The sequence below is a fragment of the Oryctolagus cuniculus genome, chromosome 1, assembly GCF_964237555.1.
Source record: "Oryctolagus cuniculus chromosome 1, mOryCun1.1, whole genome shotgun sequence".
NCBI classification, from domain to species: domain Eukaryota; kingdom Metazoa; phylum Chordata; class Mammalia; order Lagomorpha; family Leporidae; genus Oryctolagus; species Oryctolagus cuniculus.
This window is the reverse complement of record NC_091432.1, coordinates 77,179,259-77,195,048: the sequence shown is the minus strand read 5'-3', so window position 1 is coordinate 77,195,048 and position 15,790 is coordinate 77,179,259. Positions and strand designations below refer to the sequence as shown.

At 37.3% G+C, this 15,790-nt stretch overlaps 1 pseudogene; it reads right to left on the bottom strand.

The window, feature by feature from the left end:
- Window positions 1-15,790, bottom strand: part of LOC108177145 (histone H2A.Z pseudogene) — a 75,927-nt pseudogene that overhangs the window by 51,887 nt on the left and 8,250 nt on the right.

Below are 15,790 nucleotides of genomic sequence, written 5' to 3'. Positions count from 1 at the left end.
TAGTAGGAGATCATGGAAAAGGTTGGATTAAGCAAGGAAAGATATGGGCTGATTTATGTTTCTAAAAGATGACTATCTACTGGATAGAGGATGGAGTGTTGAGGAGCAACAGTGAAAACTGTTAGGAGTATTTTGCAGTAGTTCAAGCGAATGATAATGGCAGCTTGAAGTAGGATGTTAACAGTGATGATGTTGAAAATATGAATTTATCTTTGAGGAATAGCTTTTAGGATTTGTTAATGAATTGGAATTTGGGATCAAAGGAAAAAGGAAACCAGACTGAGTTCTAGGTTTTGACTTTAATTCCTAGGAGTATGGTGATACTATTTACTGATACTGGAAAGAGGGCATATAAAATAAATGTTTTCATAGTTGGGTTTAGGTTTGGATGTGTTAACTGTTATAGACCAATGGGACAATCATGCAGGGATGTCTTAAAAGGCCAACTTGCTTGACTATTACAAGACACTTCCATTGTCTATCTCATACTACACATCCAGCTAGGTGGCTAGGTTAGGGATCCGCAAGAAAAGAAGCAGTGACTCATGGCAATCCAAACATCTTGGTAGCTAATTTGCAAGTTTTTCCTGAAAGTTTATTACTGGGCTCAGAGAACCACGGTGGACATTCCTATACTACATTCTAAGATGTCTCTAGAAACATGTGGTTAATAAAAAAGTAGTTCCCAGAACAGAGTTATATTTGGCCAAAAAACAATTCCAACTACATCTTCTATGTGGTATATAGATAGAATATGGCATTCCAAGAAGAAGGAATACAATCCATTTGGGAAATATTTGCTAGACATATGCTACCTCTACTGCAGATTCTGGTTCATAGATTTATAGCTGTAAGATGTGCAACAATTGGTTTTGCCCCTGACCTAAAGGCATGCAAATTATCAAGGCAGTAGAGCAGCAAATGCCTTGAAGAATTATACCACTTTTTGTAACAGTTTTTTTCCTCCTTGGAGAATTGTTTTTTTCTTCAACATTCTTATTTTAAGCATTCAGGTTCCTCAAAACCTCACCAAAAACAGGACATAGAAGAAACCATGCCCATAAATGAGTCGTTAAATATTTATTGTAAAGTTACAATTCACAACTCTTAAATTTACAAAGTATCAAATAGGTAGCCTTTGTTAGGGAATATTTTGTCTATTAAGGACCACTGGCCTACACATAAAAATTAAAATGATTTCAGAATTAAAATAATTAAGATCGTTTTGTGTTGTATAAATTTTCTTTTAAGGAAGAGAGCTACAAATTTTAATTATATGCCTTTAAAGTTAAGAACTACAAACATAAAATTATCTTCTACAAATATGAATATATAAAATGTTCCTTTTTAAAATTCCATGTCATGATATCAAGAAATGGGGTAAGCGTGGAGGTGAGTGAGGAAAAGAAGCAAAAGAAAATCAAAGAAAGAGACAAGGAGGTAAAAGAATAATTGATTATGAGGGGAGAAAGAGACAGGAGAAAAAAAAGAGATAGACATGCAAAAAAAAAAAAAAAAGAAAGACATATGCATATAAAGAAACAGAAAACTGGGCAGAGAAAGAGTGGGAAAAGAAAATGAAAGCAAAAAAGCAAGAAAGAGACAGGGTGGTGATCATGAGGTAAATAATTCTACTCATACCCTGCAGTTCACTGTGGACTTCAAGTATTATTTCCAATTAGCACTGTCCTTTGAAATAAGAAGTCACTGTTTAGCCACTGTTCACACTCTCAATTTCTACTGACTTTCTGCCTTTCTTCCAATGGCACTGATAGTCAAATCAACCCACTAAAGGAAAACTTTCCTTGGGCTACTGTGGTAGTGGTGAGAACAATATTATCTGGGAGTAAAAAAAATCAAGTTAGTGGCCAGTAGCCCAAAGACCAGAGATCACCCAGTGCAGTCAAGGATAACAACACTGTAGGCATATATTGATGCTTAAGGACCAAGAATGATTTATAATCACCAGAAGTCCCCCTCATAGGCAAATTGTGCTTCAAAATGGATTGAAAACCACTTCCCCCAACTATTTAAACACCTCTTTTGAGATATTACTTAGTTTTTTAACAGGAAATTCATTTAGTGTTTTCTGATGTATCCAATCTACATAAGGATTGGCATACTGTGATTTTTGTTGCTTTATAGCCAGACCCATCAGATTTCTTTTAAGATTTCTTTTGTTTATTTTAAATTGGAGTCCCCTGGTATGTTTCTAACTCTACCATTTGGGGCAAGTCAGCTTGAGCATGTCCCAAATTATATATCTCTTCCCTCTCTTATTCCTACTCTTACGTTTAACAGGGATCACATTTCAGTTAAATTTCAACACTTAAGAATAACTGTGTATTAATTACAGAAAAGAAAGGCAGAGTTAGAGAGAGAGAGAGAGAGAGAGAGAGAGAGAGAGAGAGAGAATGAGATCTTTTATCTGCTGGTTCACTCCTCAAATGGTTGCAACAGCCAGGGCTGGGCCAGGCTGAAGCCAGAAGTCAGGAGCTTCTTCCGGGTCTCCCATTTGGGTACAGGAGCCCAAGCACTTGGACCATTTTCCCCTGCTTTCCCAGGCCCATTAGCAAAGAACTGGATCAGAAGTGGAGCAGCTGGGACTCGAGGTGGAGCCCATGCAGATGCTAGCGCTGTAGGTGGTGGCTTAACCTGGTATGCCACATTGCCAGCACCCCTCCCCCCCATCAAATTCTTTTAGAGTGGCCTTCTCATGATGGAGATTTATTCCTGTAAGTGTTCTCTTACTGGATGATAGATCTGTTACCTTCTGGAAGCTCCCCGAGCTAAATTCATTACCAAACTATGGTCTCCCCTAAGCTATAAATCTCACACAACTCCACCTCATATACACACTAATCTATTTCCAAGACCATTCCGCCTCATGGAAGTAGAGCAGAAATATTGGGACACACTAATACCAAGAAACAAGGAAGAATTCTTTTGAAAGTCAAGGAAGCAGCCATGTCCTCTAATGAAACCGAAAAGTAATCACCATTGTCTATATTCAGAGCAATAACACAAACTAAAAGGATGGAGGGCGTTAATATCAACAGCAACTCACTGACATACGTCTCATTTCTTACCAGACTGTCTAGCTTGTTACTGCATCAAAGACCTAAAGGTTTTGTTTGTAGGATCTTTCCAAGTAACCTTAGAGTTTGGGTTCTTCACATAAACTAGCTCAACTCAGCTGTACTCTGGAAAAGTAAGCTCAACTCTGTGAACTATTTCTTGCAGTTAGACAGAACAACTGGATTCTTACAGCTAGGCTTACTCATCAAGAGACTTTGAAGAATCTTCCTTCTCAGCATCAAGGCAGAATAAGAGGCTAGATGACATACTGTACCGAACACTGCCTTTGTCTTTGTGTCCTTTGGTCTAGATTACCAGAAAAGAATGCTCTCTTTAGAGTTTCCTTTGCTAAGCCTGAAAGAGAAAATACACCAGATTCCCTCAAGTATCATGACCTATTTACTACTTCCTATTTACACAACCAAAAGGGGCTCTTCCTAACAAAATAACATCTACTTCAACACTAACATAGAAATTAACTATAATCTTACATCTATTTTATGACCATATACTCTCTTTGATCTTCCCCTGGCTTATCTACATAATACTTTTTAACAACTTTACATCTCAACTGGAAAATTTTAAAGTAGATTTTTTTAACTTACTATACATATTTACTAACTTCTTGAAAAGATACAGTAAGAGTACACTTACTAGAATTCTTTGTCCTTCTTTCCCTCTTCTCTACCTTTCTCTTCTTCAAGATTTGGCAATGTATAGAAGAAAAACTACAGTCAGTATACTAATTGGATAAAGCTTTTGGAGCCATATAAACCTGGCTTTCCATTCTTGGTCTAGTTATTCAACTTTTCTTTCCATTGATCTAGTTATTCACCCTTCAGAGTTTGAGCACTGTCTACCTTACGGAATGTCATGAAGATCCAAAGAGATGTCGAAATTCTTAAGCCCAGTGGATGACAAATTGGTAATACAAGTAAAATTTGTGTGTTACAAGTTCCCATGAGATCCAGATTTTAAATCACAGAAACACTATTTCCTGAATGTCCCTGATAATAAGAATTTCTTATGACATAAATTAAAAACACAGTTTTCTTGTTTTTATACCAGACGTGATGAATCAGAAATGCCAAGATTTGGAAGCTAAGGAACTGCATTTTTAATAAACACACTCCTTCTGATTCATATCACCAGAAAAGTTGTGGAAACACTGATATAAGCTATCAATTTTTGTTGTATTACATAGCTACAGGAAAAAATTAGGACAAAGTAACACTATTTTACAAATTTAATTTTTAGCATAAACAACTTCATTATGCTCCTAAATTACTCAGTTGTATATCTTAATTGAAATTCACACCAAATATTTAAACTTTTAGTTTATCTGTAGATTCCACAAAACAGTCAAATTTCATTCTCATCAGTGAATAAAAGGACTGCTTGTGGCTTTATCTGACTTAGAATCTGCAGAATAATAGTCCAGAATATTGTAAAGCACTTTGGTAATGTACAGTACTACACAAATGTTTATTATACTAATTATTAACTATGATAATTATAATAATGGTCTACACCTACAAGACTTGACTCGTGAGTTAAGCAGCATGTTAATATGCTATTAACAAATCTCTAAGCTTCTCAGATATAAAGCTTGAAATATTATGCATAAAACAGCACAAAATTCTTCTTGCTTGAGCCCAAATTACTTTTTATTCTTTCTTTTTTTCAGAAAACAAGACCACCCAATGGATCTCTACCTAAATGCACATTTTAGGTTATACTTTATAGTGTGTTTGGATACCTTTGTATGTTTTACCTGTTTGGCATCCAGATATACATTTAATACTTCATTCAAAGATGACAGTATGAATGCCAGTTATTCTTTTTGTGTATTGTATGTGGCAGGGACCCACAGAAATGAGAAAATGAATGGGAAAAGGATTGGATAGATCAGTGTAACACCAGCAGCTCCTTCCAAATGAATAATATCCAAAAAGGAACATTTACTGCACTCCTATGAAGAGACAACTACTGTCCTATTGACTTGAACATAGCTAGTAACTGCTATTAGTTCACTATTTGCAGTTTGGCCTGTGAGCCCTATGACCAGCTACAGGGGTGGCACTTGTTGGTGACTATAGATACTTTTATGTTAAAAAAAAAAAAAAAAAAAAAAGCTAGGCCATAACTATCACATTGTGGTTGATGCTCTATTTTAGAACTTCCTCTGAGTCTTCCATTTTATGTTTATGCCTATCTCATGTCAATGAAACAGAAAAGATGATTGTTTATGTTGCAGTCATCCAGTGGAATTAGTTTGAGATGAATATGCTTTAGGCTATTGAACCAGACATTAGACACTATCTAGAATCTAGATTATACCATTAGGTTTTGATTATAAGTTGCTTTCACATTATTCTTTAGTTTTTTCTTGTAAAATATCTTTGTTCTCTAGCTAGAACCCTTCTCTATTTTTTTCCTATAACATAATGCATGGAATAAAACTATACATGTGGAAATTACTGAAATATGGACACTATATTGAATTCATATGCATATTACTGCACTAAAGGATCTTGTTGATGACTCTTCCTCTTCATTTAATATTCAGTAAGTGACATTAATGAGAAAATTTCTACCACTTAAATATTTTATATATACTGTTTTTGGAAGGTCTGAAGCTGCCAGCCAAATGAAAGTCTAAACAGTTACATTGTATTGAGTTGGGTTTAAGTATTTTTTTCATAATCTAGGAGAATTAGAAAATACAGGAAGTATATATAAAAGTCTAAAACAAAGGATTTTGGTTACTTTTACTTTTACAATGTATATATTCTATCTAACTGCCATGCATTTGTCTATATTTTCTTTGGAGTTATCCTTTTTTTCTTTTCATTGTTAACATTTTGTTTTGTAACTTTAATCTTTCAGTCTTGCTTTTATGCAAGCACACAATTTTCCATTAAAATGTGAGTGCATAATTCTATTGACTTTATAATCATAATACTTCTTCTTATAAGGATACTCATTTTTGGTTGGATAGATAGCAATTGCAGGCAAGGTGTGAAGATAGGGTAATGTCTAAAGAGAGACAGTGGGACCAGTATTGTGACATAGTGGGTTAAGCCGGCATCCCATATGAGTGCCAGTTCGAGTCCTGGCTGCTCCTCTTCCAATCCAGCTCTCTGCTATGGCTTGGGAAAGCAGTAGAAGATGACCCAAGTACTTAGACCCCTGCACCCACCCACTTGGGAGACCTGAAAGAAGCTCTGGCTCCTGGCTTCAGATAGGCCCAGCTCCAGTGGTTACAGCCATTTAGAGAGTAAACCAGCGGATGGAGGACCTCTCTCCCTCTCTCTCCCTCTCTGCCTCTGCATCTCTGTAACACTGCCTTTCAAATAAATAAATAAATCTTTAAAAAGTAAAAAAATAAAAAAATAAAGGGAGACAATATTGGATGAGGATCTTGGAATTATTTTTCAGTTTCATAAAGAAGATGCTGCTGCTTGCCATTTTGATTTAAATCTCTTATAGGGGTACAGATAATGTCTTTTACAGCAGTTCTTCTCAGACTTCAGAATACCTTAGAACTGTAATCCAAAAAGCTTGTTTAAAAATGTAGAAAATTCCCAGATGAATTTTTAGTGATTTGGACTTGATAACCAGGCATTTTCTCATTTTGATTAACCAGCATTTAACCTCATTATCAAAATGATAATGAGGGCCGGCACTGTGGCTGGCCTGAAGTGCCAGCATCCCATATGGGCCCCGGTTTGAGACCTGGCTGATCCACTTCCAATCCAACTCTCTGCTATGGCCTGGGAAAGCAGTAGAAGATGGCCCAAGTCCTTGGGCCCCTGCACCCATGTGGGAGACCTGGAAGAAGCCCCTGGCTCCTGGCTTCGGATCAGTATAGCTCCGGCAGTTGTGGCCAACTGGGGAGTGAACCATCAGATGGAAGACCTCTCTCTCTCTCTCTACCTCTCCTCTCTCTGTGTAACTCTGACTTTCAAGTAAATAAATAAATCTTTAAAAAATGATAATGAAAATGATAATTATATGAAAATCACCAGAATCTCCCCTTTGAGGAATCTCTCTCTCCCTTTGTGTACAGTCTTAGGCAGAGGGACTTGAGTATGGCTTTAGGTTTGATCATTTGAAGGCTATTTTTCAGAATTTTCTCTATAGCAGTGATGCAATGACAAGGTTAGAACTTGGGATAGTGACTGTCAGCATGCAGACCATCATTCCAGCAGTCTGATTTTTGTTGTGGTCCTTCTAAAGGTTCCTTAGTTCCAATTTCAGGTCAATTTTGTGAATTCTTGATGTCCTTCCAGTGAAATTCTTCTTTGCCCATGGTAGCCCAAATTTGTTTATGTTACTTACAACCCAGAACTATAACTAACATAATATAACTATACTATGGTATAGAAACTCACATTTTTCATAAATTCTCTAAGTGATTCAAATGAATCCTCAAACTTTCTACGTGCTCTGAAAAATCCTATTCTATTAGAAGTTAAGTATCCTAATTAGCACTTGGTATCATGGTAGAAGGCACAAATAAATGCATATTAGATTAAATAATTGATAGATAAATGATGAATTCCTTATAAAATGGGCTGACCTTGGGGTTGTGGTGTGTTGTAGTAAGCTAAGCCTCTGCCTGAGGTGCTGGCATCCCATAAGGATACTGGTTCATGTCCTGGCTGCTCCTCTTCCAATCCATCTATCTGCTTATGATGTGGGAAAGCAGTGGAAGATGGCCCAAGTGCTTGGGCCCCTGCATCCATTTGGGAGACTCAAAGGAAGCTCCTGGATCCTGGCTTCAGATAGGTTCAGCTCCGGCCTTTGCAGCCATTTTGGGAGTGAACTAGTGGATGGACTACCTCTCTCTCTGTCTCTCCCACTCTCTGTAACTCTACCTATCAAATAAATAAATGAAATCTTTAAAAAATTAAAAAATAAATATTTTTTTTTAAATGGGCTAATCTCAGGTCTACTAATAGACTTTTGGCAAGTAAATATAGGGATGCTTGATGTAATTTTCTAGAGTTTTCTTGTTAGTACATATGTAAGTTTTAATTCATAATGGTTGAAAATCACAACATAGATTAGAAAGGACAAAATAAGCTGGAATTAATTAGAAAGAATTTATGTCAGAATCTTGCCAGTAATGAGTGAATAAGATTATATATTATAGGTGTGTCCATAGGTTTTTGTTTGACTTTGATCTTTTTCTTTCTGAATGGTGGTATGGATCTTTGGAGTATTTGTACATTTCTTCAGAACTTTATACACTAAAGAAAAATAAACTTACATCAACATCTAATTAAAACTTTTTCTTATTTATGTTGGTTGAAAAGTGTACCAGTAGGTAATAGATAATTTTATTTCACATTGGTGCTGACTTCTTCAAATGGCAGGGCAAAGGCCATGCTGTAATTACTTTTCTTTGTGATTCCCTTAGTGTTTTAAGAAGTCTTTATTAGTATTGATGAAAAATCTTTGTAAGCATTTCCTTTCATATACAAGTAGAGTCCTCTTTATTCATCATAAGTCCTCAGGAAATGTGGAAAACTACCTGTATTTTCCCAAAACCTAGGATTAAGTGACGGATATCTCTGGTTAAGTTGGCCATAGTTCCCCACTACTAATTTCTCAATCTTTTTAATTTGAGAGGCAGGGAAAAGTGGTAGGATAGACACTTGGCTTAAGAGTTTGAGCTCTGGTTCTGCAGCAATCCAACTGCAATTATTGACTTGTTTGTCTTTTCCTATTACTTGGACAGGGATCGTGTTTCATTTGCCTTCTTGTGCCTACCACCTGGCACATAGTTAGCTCCCAACTAATGTTTATTTAATGAGGCTTGAAGGGAACCCTAAATTTGGGCAGTTCACAGTCTTTCTGGAACTTATATTTGCCATTTGTAAAGCAGACTGGTTATTCTGTAATATCATTTCCAGCTCTGGCACTCTGATTATATGATCCGTGAGTCCTGAAGGAAACTTCCCTAAGCAATCCTTTTTGTTTGGACCATTGAGAAATGGCATTGCATTGCTTCATTGTAACTGACTTCTTCATTTCTGAGTCATTCTTCCTGAAAACAGCTTCAAAGTGTCTGGAGTATTGCTGTACATTGAGTGGAGAACAACTTGGATAACTGCCCATTCAATAGTTACTTTTATGGTTTCATGCAGAGTTTCTACTCCATGAGGACTGCTGGGTATTCCATCTCAAGGAATTTAGTACCTATACGGTTAGATTAATTTGACTATATTTCAACAAATTTGTTGGTTACCTAATAACAGTTCAGAATGACTCAGATAATGGAATGATAGGCTACCTGCAATTTTTTTTAAAGATTTATTTATTTATTTGAGTTACAGAGAGAGAGAAGGAGAAGCAGAGAGAAAGAGGTCTTCCATCTGCTGGTTCACTCCCCAAATGGCTGCAACAGCTGGAGTTGCACCGATCCAAAGCCAGGAGCCAGGAGCTTCTTCGGGGTCTCCCACATGGGTGCAAAGGCCCAAGGACTTGGACCATCTTCTACTGCTTTCCCAGGCCACAGCAGAGAGCTGGATCAGAAGTGGAGCAGCTGGGATTCCAACCGGAGCCCATTATGTGATGCTGGCAGTACACAAGGTGGCCATATCTGCTATGCGCCAGCGCCAGCCCCTACCTGTAATTTGAAATCATCGGGGAGACCAGAACATCTCTCCATCTGTAACATCTTGTAGCTTTTATTTATCCTTTCACAGTAGAGAAATTTTGCTTGAAGAATCATGAAACATAAGGGCTGGAATTATAACATCAATACTGTAGGAGGTTAGAGTGGGAAAGGTCTAAAGTTTGTTGTGAGGGCCCTCAGTGGCCATTGAAAAGGGTATAGTGAGGTGAGAGAAGACATCCAACTAGATAGGACTCTGAATTCTCCTCATTCCAGCTTCAATAATCTCAACCAAAAGCAGGAAAGTGTTCTGAATAAGCTTGTAACAAGTTTTTCTGCTTCTAACTAAAATTTTTACCTATCAGTCTAGTCCAACATTTCATTCATAGATAAAGAGGTTCAAGAGGTTAAGAGATTTGCTCTTGAAAGATCTCTTAGACTGGTCTTAATTTTCAAAAAAGATTTTCAGAAAAAAGAATGTCACAAACAGAGCTGAAGGTACAAGTAGAAAAACTTGCAGTACTAGAATGCTTAGCTTTTTAATTTACAAGGCACTGATCTATGCATATAATTTTATCTACACAGCAGATTTGTGAAGTAAGCAGTACAGATATTACTAACAGTAGTCCAACCCTGGACTACTTAGTTTCAGACTCTACTTATGCAAGCGAGAAATTACTAGAGAATATTGATGCAGGGAAAAGATAAGTGCCATGTGAAATACTCTAGTCTGGACTAGGACTCAAGACTTCAGACCTTAAACCCAGCACTTTTTGTATTACAACATTATAAACTAAAGACATGACAAATCAATGTGTCAGCATGTCTTAGAGGCATGAGTTATTAGCGGGTAAAGGATTCACACACATTATGGTACCCGAGGACTTGATTTGGCAATTGTGTACATTCCCCAAAAGTCATCCCATGCTATCATTGCTCACAGTCTGAATCACACACACTGTTCCCATTAGGGAAACACTTGAGCATATTCTTTCATGTACTATTTTAGCAACATTAATTTGCTAATTATAAAGGCAAAGTGATCTTATTAGATCATAAGGAAACCTGCCTTTTGCTTTTGGCAGGTTTTTGAGCTGGCTAAAAATCTTTGCTATTGTAAGAATTTATTTATCCAAAATGTTTAATGTGTAAGAACACTGTAAGTTTTCTTCTGTGTTAAGGTCTAATTTGATCTTCTGTATATAAAGAGAATCGAAAATGAATCTTGATGTGAATGGAAGGGGAGAGGGAGTGGATAAGGGGAGGGTTGCGGGTGGGAGGGACATTATGGGGGGGAAGCCATTGTAATCCATATTCTGTACTTTGGAAATTTATATTCATTAAATAAAAGTTAAAATAAATAAAAAAAATTATAATCTTACAAATAGGACTAAAATACAATAATAGAGTGATACATTTTAGAAATTAGATTGTGAAAATGAGAGAACATTTGAATAGAGAAACTAGGCTATCTGGGAGATTTGTGTGGTCCTTTTCAATGTAATGTATAAACCAGTTGGAAATTTGAGGTTAAAACTCACATTTGGCTGGTTTGCCTTTCTTGATTCTCTAAGAAAAGGTCCTGAGGACTTTCAAGGTATGCAATTAATGAGCTGTATAAAGTATAGAGAAATCATTTATACTAATTTCAAAAATAAAACCCAGCATTTTAAATTAGGCCATATGTGGAGAATATAAGCTTATTATTTGAGAAATTGCCACAATATTCTTAAACTGAGGTTAACTGACAAGTCTTTTGTCCTTGAAGAAGCTAATGTAGGTAAGGTCAGATCTTTTTCTTTATTTTTTCCTAGAAGAGAACAATATATGCAGATCCTAATAGATCATACTGTCTTTTGGAATTACATACAAATGAGAAAGATGGAGAACTACAAATAATAATTCCTTAAACAAGATATAAATTCATTTCTCACTTGCATAAGTAAAGACTGGAACTAAGTAGTCCAGGGTTGGTATGACTGTTCTACAGTTACCACGGACGCAGACTCTTTGCACCTTGTTGCTCTGCCCTTAGGATGTGGCTTCTACCTAATGGCCCAGAAGTGTTGCTCAAGCTTCAGCTATAAACTGAAGCCTCATCTAGTCCATTCAACCAAATTCAGTGGGAGTTGGGTTATTTCCAGCTTAAATGAAGGAGACAGAGATGAAGAAGGCTGCATGATCTCCTCTAGGGAATTTTCCAGGAAATTCAAAAGGACAATTTAGCTACAATCTCATTGATTTTAGGATTTAGTCATATACCTACCTACATAACTAATGCCAAAAGGAAGCATTGTGTAGCTAAAATCAAGGTCCTGAGAAAGTATTTGGCACAGCAGTTAAGCTGTGGGACACTGGTAACCCATATCAGCGTGTCTGGGTTAGAGTCTTGTCTCCATTATCAATTCTAGCTTCCTGCTACTGCATAGGTTGCTGCCACCCACCTGGGAGACCCAGACTGAGTTCTGACCTAACCCTAGTTCTTGAGGGCATTTGGGGAGTGAATCAGCAAACAGATTTCTTTCTGTCTCTTTCTTTAAAAAAAAAAATTATTTATTTTATTTGAAAGGCAGAGTTTACAGAGGGAGAGGGAAAGACAGAGACTGAGAGGTCTTCCATCTGCTGGTTCACGCTCCAAATGGCCACATCAGCCAGGGCTGGTCCAGGCTGAAGTCAAGAACCATGAGCTTCATTTGGGGTCCCATGTGAGTGGCAAGGACTTGGGTCATCTTCCACTGCTTTCCTAGGCCATTAGCAGGGAGCTGGATTGGAAGTGGAGAGCCAGGACTTGAACCAGCGCCCATATGGGATGCTGTGCTGCATGTGGTGGCTTAACACACTATGCCATAGCACCAGCCCTTAACTGACCTTTTAAAATAAATTTTTTCCCCTGAGAACTGAGAATAATTCCTCATTCTCGGGGTTGTACTGAGGAATAAATGAAGTAATATATAGCTGCTGTGCTTGACACATAGAAGGCATGCAAAAGCTGGTTGTAATTACTGTAATTATTATTAATTATTGTGCTATTTCTGGGAGTTGATGAGGTTCCACATGATGCTTTGGAGAGTGCACATAAAATAAGAGCAATGCATATATAGTGCTTGCTATGATCTGTATGCAGTTCTCAACACTTTATTCAATAAGACAGGTGTTTTTAAGCACCACAACCATCGTTCAAAGTAGTTATTGTTATCTCCCCAGTTTTACATATGAGGAAACTGAGGCCTGGAAGGGATGATTAGCTTGCCCAAGATTACACAGCTATGTGGCAAAGTTGAGATGTGAAACCTAAGCACTGTTTCTATGGAGTCTGTGCTCTCTGTTAAACTAAATCATTACAATAACTGTTTAATCTATGAATCATACAAAAACTAGAAAGAACTTTCTGACTTTTAGTGATTAACTTTTGGTGTAGTAGTACAATCCTGCTACCTGGGCAAGGTGGCCTCATGTTGGGCCTTGTGCCCAAGACAAAATACAAATTCACATTTGTTAAATAACACGGGGGCACCTCTGGCACTTGAGAGCTGGCTCTCGGCATTGACACAGTGTGTGCATAGGTATCCAAGTTCATGCTTACCAGCATTCAAGCCCCAGCGAAATGATTCTGTACATCTTTTGTATCACGTTCTTAAGTAAAAAGACACCTGTGTCTAAATGCTGTGAAGTCCTATGGATTGTGTCACTGCCAGATTTAAAGATGAACACCAGCAATTCGGGAGGATTTGAATAACAGTAGCACCCAGGTAGAAGAAAAGGCTAACTTTTTAGATCCTTCCTCTCAGATCAAATGTGTGTAACAGAGTTTTGCAAAATACAATATCATTTCCCAAGGTACAAAGTATTCATTTTGTTGTTTTTCTTCTCATTTTGTTTTCAGAATGCTCATGAACTAGTATTTTATTTGCAATAGTTGATAATTTTTAAGAAAAGTAAATCAATTTTCAAAACATTTTATTTCGGGGCCAGCACTGTGGTGTACAAGGCTAAGCCTCCACCTGCAGCACTGGCATCCCATGCGGGTGCTGGTTCGTGTCCCTGATGCTCCTCTCCTGATCTAGCTCTCTGCTATGGCCTAGGAAAGCAGGATAAGATGGCCCAAGTCCTTGGGCCCCTGCACCCACGTGGGAGACCCGGAAGAAGCTCCTGGCTCCTGGCTTCGAATCAGTTCAGCTCCAGCTGTTGTGGGCATTTGGGGAGTGAACCAGCAGATGGAAGACCTTTCTCTCTGTCTCTACCTCAGTCTGTCTGTAACTCTGCCTCTCAAATAAATAAATAAAAATCTTAAAAAAATTTTTTTGTTTCCCTTTTGATTTAAGTTTTTTATATTCAATATTATAATTTTTTCTCCTTTTTTAATTTAAAAAGATAAATTTAAGTACTTTGGAAAAACCATTTTCAAAGATAAAATAACTTTAATTTTATAATTTTTTACATCTACTTTACATTTTTCATGGAAAATATATTTGAACACTTTGGATATAATTACATTTTGTTTTTTAATCTTCTAGGGCATTGAGAATAAATGTAAGTTAAAGACAAGATAGAAACAGGAAATATAAAAGTGAAATTTAGGAAAGAAAAAGGGAAAAAGAAAATTTGTCAAGGTAGAATAACAGGCCAAAAGTCTGATTGCTTGATACATCTGACTTAAATATTTAGATATATGCTGTGTGGTCCTCTGTGCATCATCTGTCCCTACCCACCACAGGGGACCTCACCTTTCAGGTGAAGTCTATGCACAGTTGCCAAAGAAGGGCTTTTGGCCCTAACTTGTTTTTATGCCTGTCTAATATAATAGTAGATCAGTTGCCTCACAAATGAAGAGAAGTCACAAACTAATAGCAAAAAACGGCAGCATGTTTCTAAATTATGAATAACTGAAAAGGATTGAATGATAGGTTTACAAGTTTTAAGTACTTTATGGTTTTCTTGGGGAAAAGAGTCCATGTGGAACATCTCTATACTGTGCCCTGAAGTAAAGAATGATTATTAAAACAAAATGATCTTCAATGAGGAAAAAAGAAAAGCATATTATTTCTATTAATCTGGTCAATGAAATAAATGATGTATGATACTCACGTAATGTGTCCCAGCAGAAATGTTGAAGGGAGAAGATTCAAAACAATTAAAAGATGTGGTCCTGCCAGCAAGGATTTTGCAATCTAAGTTATCCAATTGAAGAGATAAGCAATGTATACTGGAAATAGTTAGAGAACATATACTCAAAGAACAGTGAACTGTGAGGTCTAAGCAAGTGTTATCGAGGAAAGGCTGGTATGATCTTCATTCATTCGGCAGGAGGCACTTCATAGATGAGCACTGGAGCGAGACTGATGATAATCTCTGGGATGTAGTTGGGAATGTCCTTACAGGTCTAGAGAAATCACATGATCTATAAACCACATTGTAGACAAAATGCCACCTCTCTGTCTCCTTTGTTTCCTATGAAAGAATATGTGAATATGACCTTATATGGAAAAAGGGCCCTTTCAGAGAAATTAAGGATAGGTACATGAGATCATCTCAGATTCCAGGTAGAGATGGCCAAGGGGAAAATGTAGCAGAAAAGGGCCAGTATTGTAGAACAAGGGGTTAAACCTCTGCCTGTAATGTTAGCCAGTTTGAATTCTACCTGTTCTGCATCTGATCCAGCTCCCTGCTAATGCCTCTGGGAAGTAAGCAGTAGATGGCCCAAGTCCTTGAGCCTTACCACCACTGTGGGGGACCCAGATGGAGTTCCTGGCTCCTGGATTCAACATGGTGCAACCCTGGTTGTTGTGACTATTTGGGGGAGTGAACCAGCAGAAGGAAGATATTTCTCTCTTTCTCTCTCTCTCTCACTCTGCCTTTCAAATGAATAAATAAATTTCTTTTAAAAAAGGAAGAAAGAAAATAGAGAAGATAATAGAATTATTGTAGGTAGAAGCCAAGGAACACCTGAATCTAGAAGAAGGGGTTCTCCCCTGGTACCTTTGGAGGGCAGGCAGCCTGAGCAACACCTTGTTTGAAACTTCTGGCCTCTAGAACTGTGAGAGAGTAACTTTTAATTGTTTTATGCTGCCAAATTTGTGGTGATTT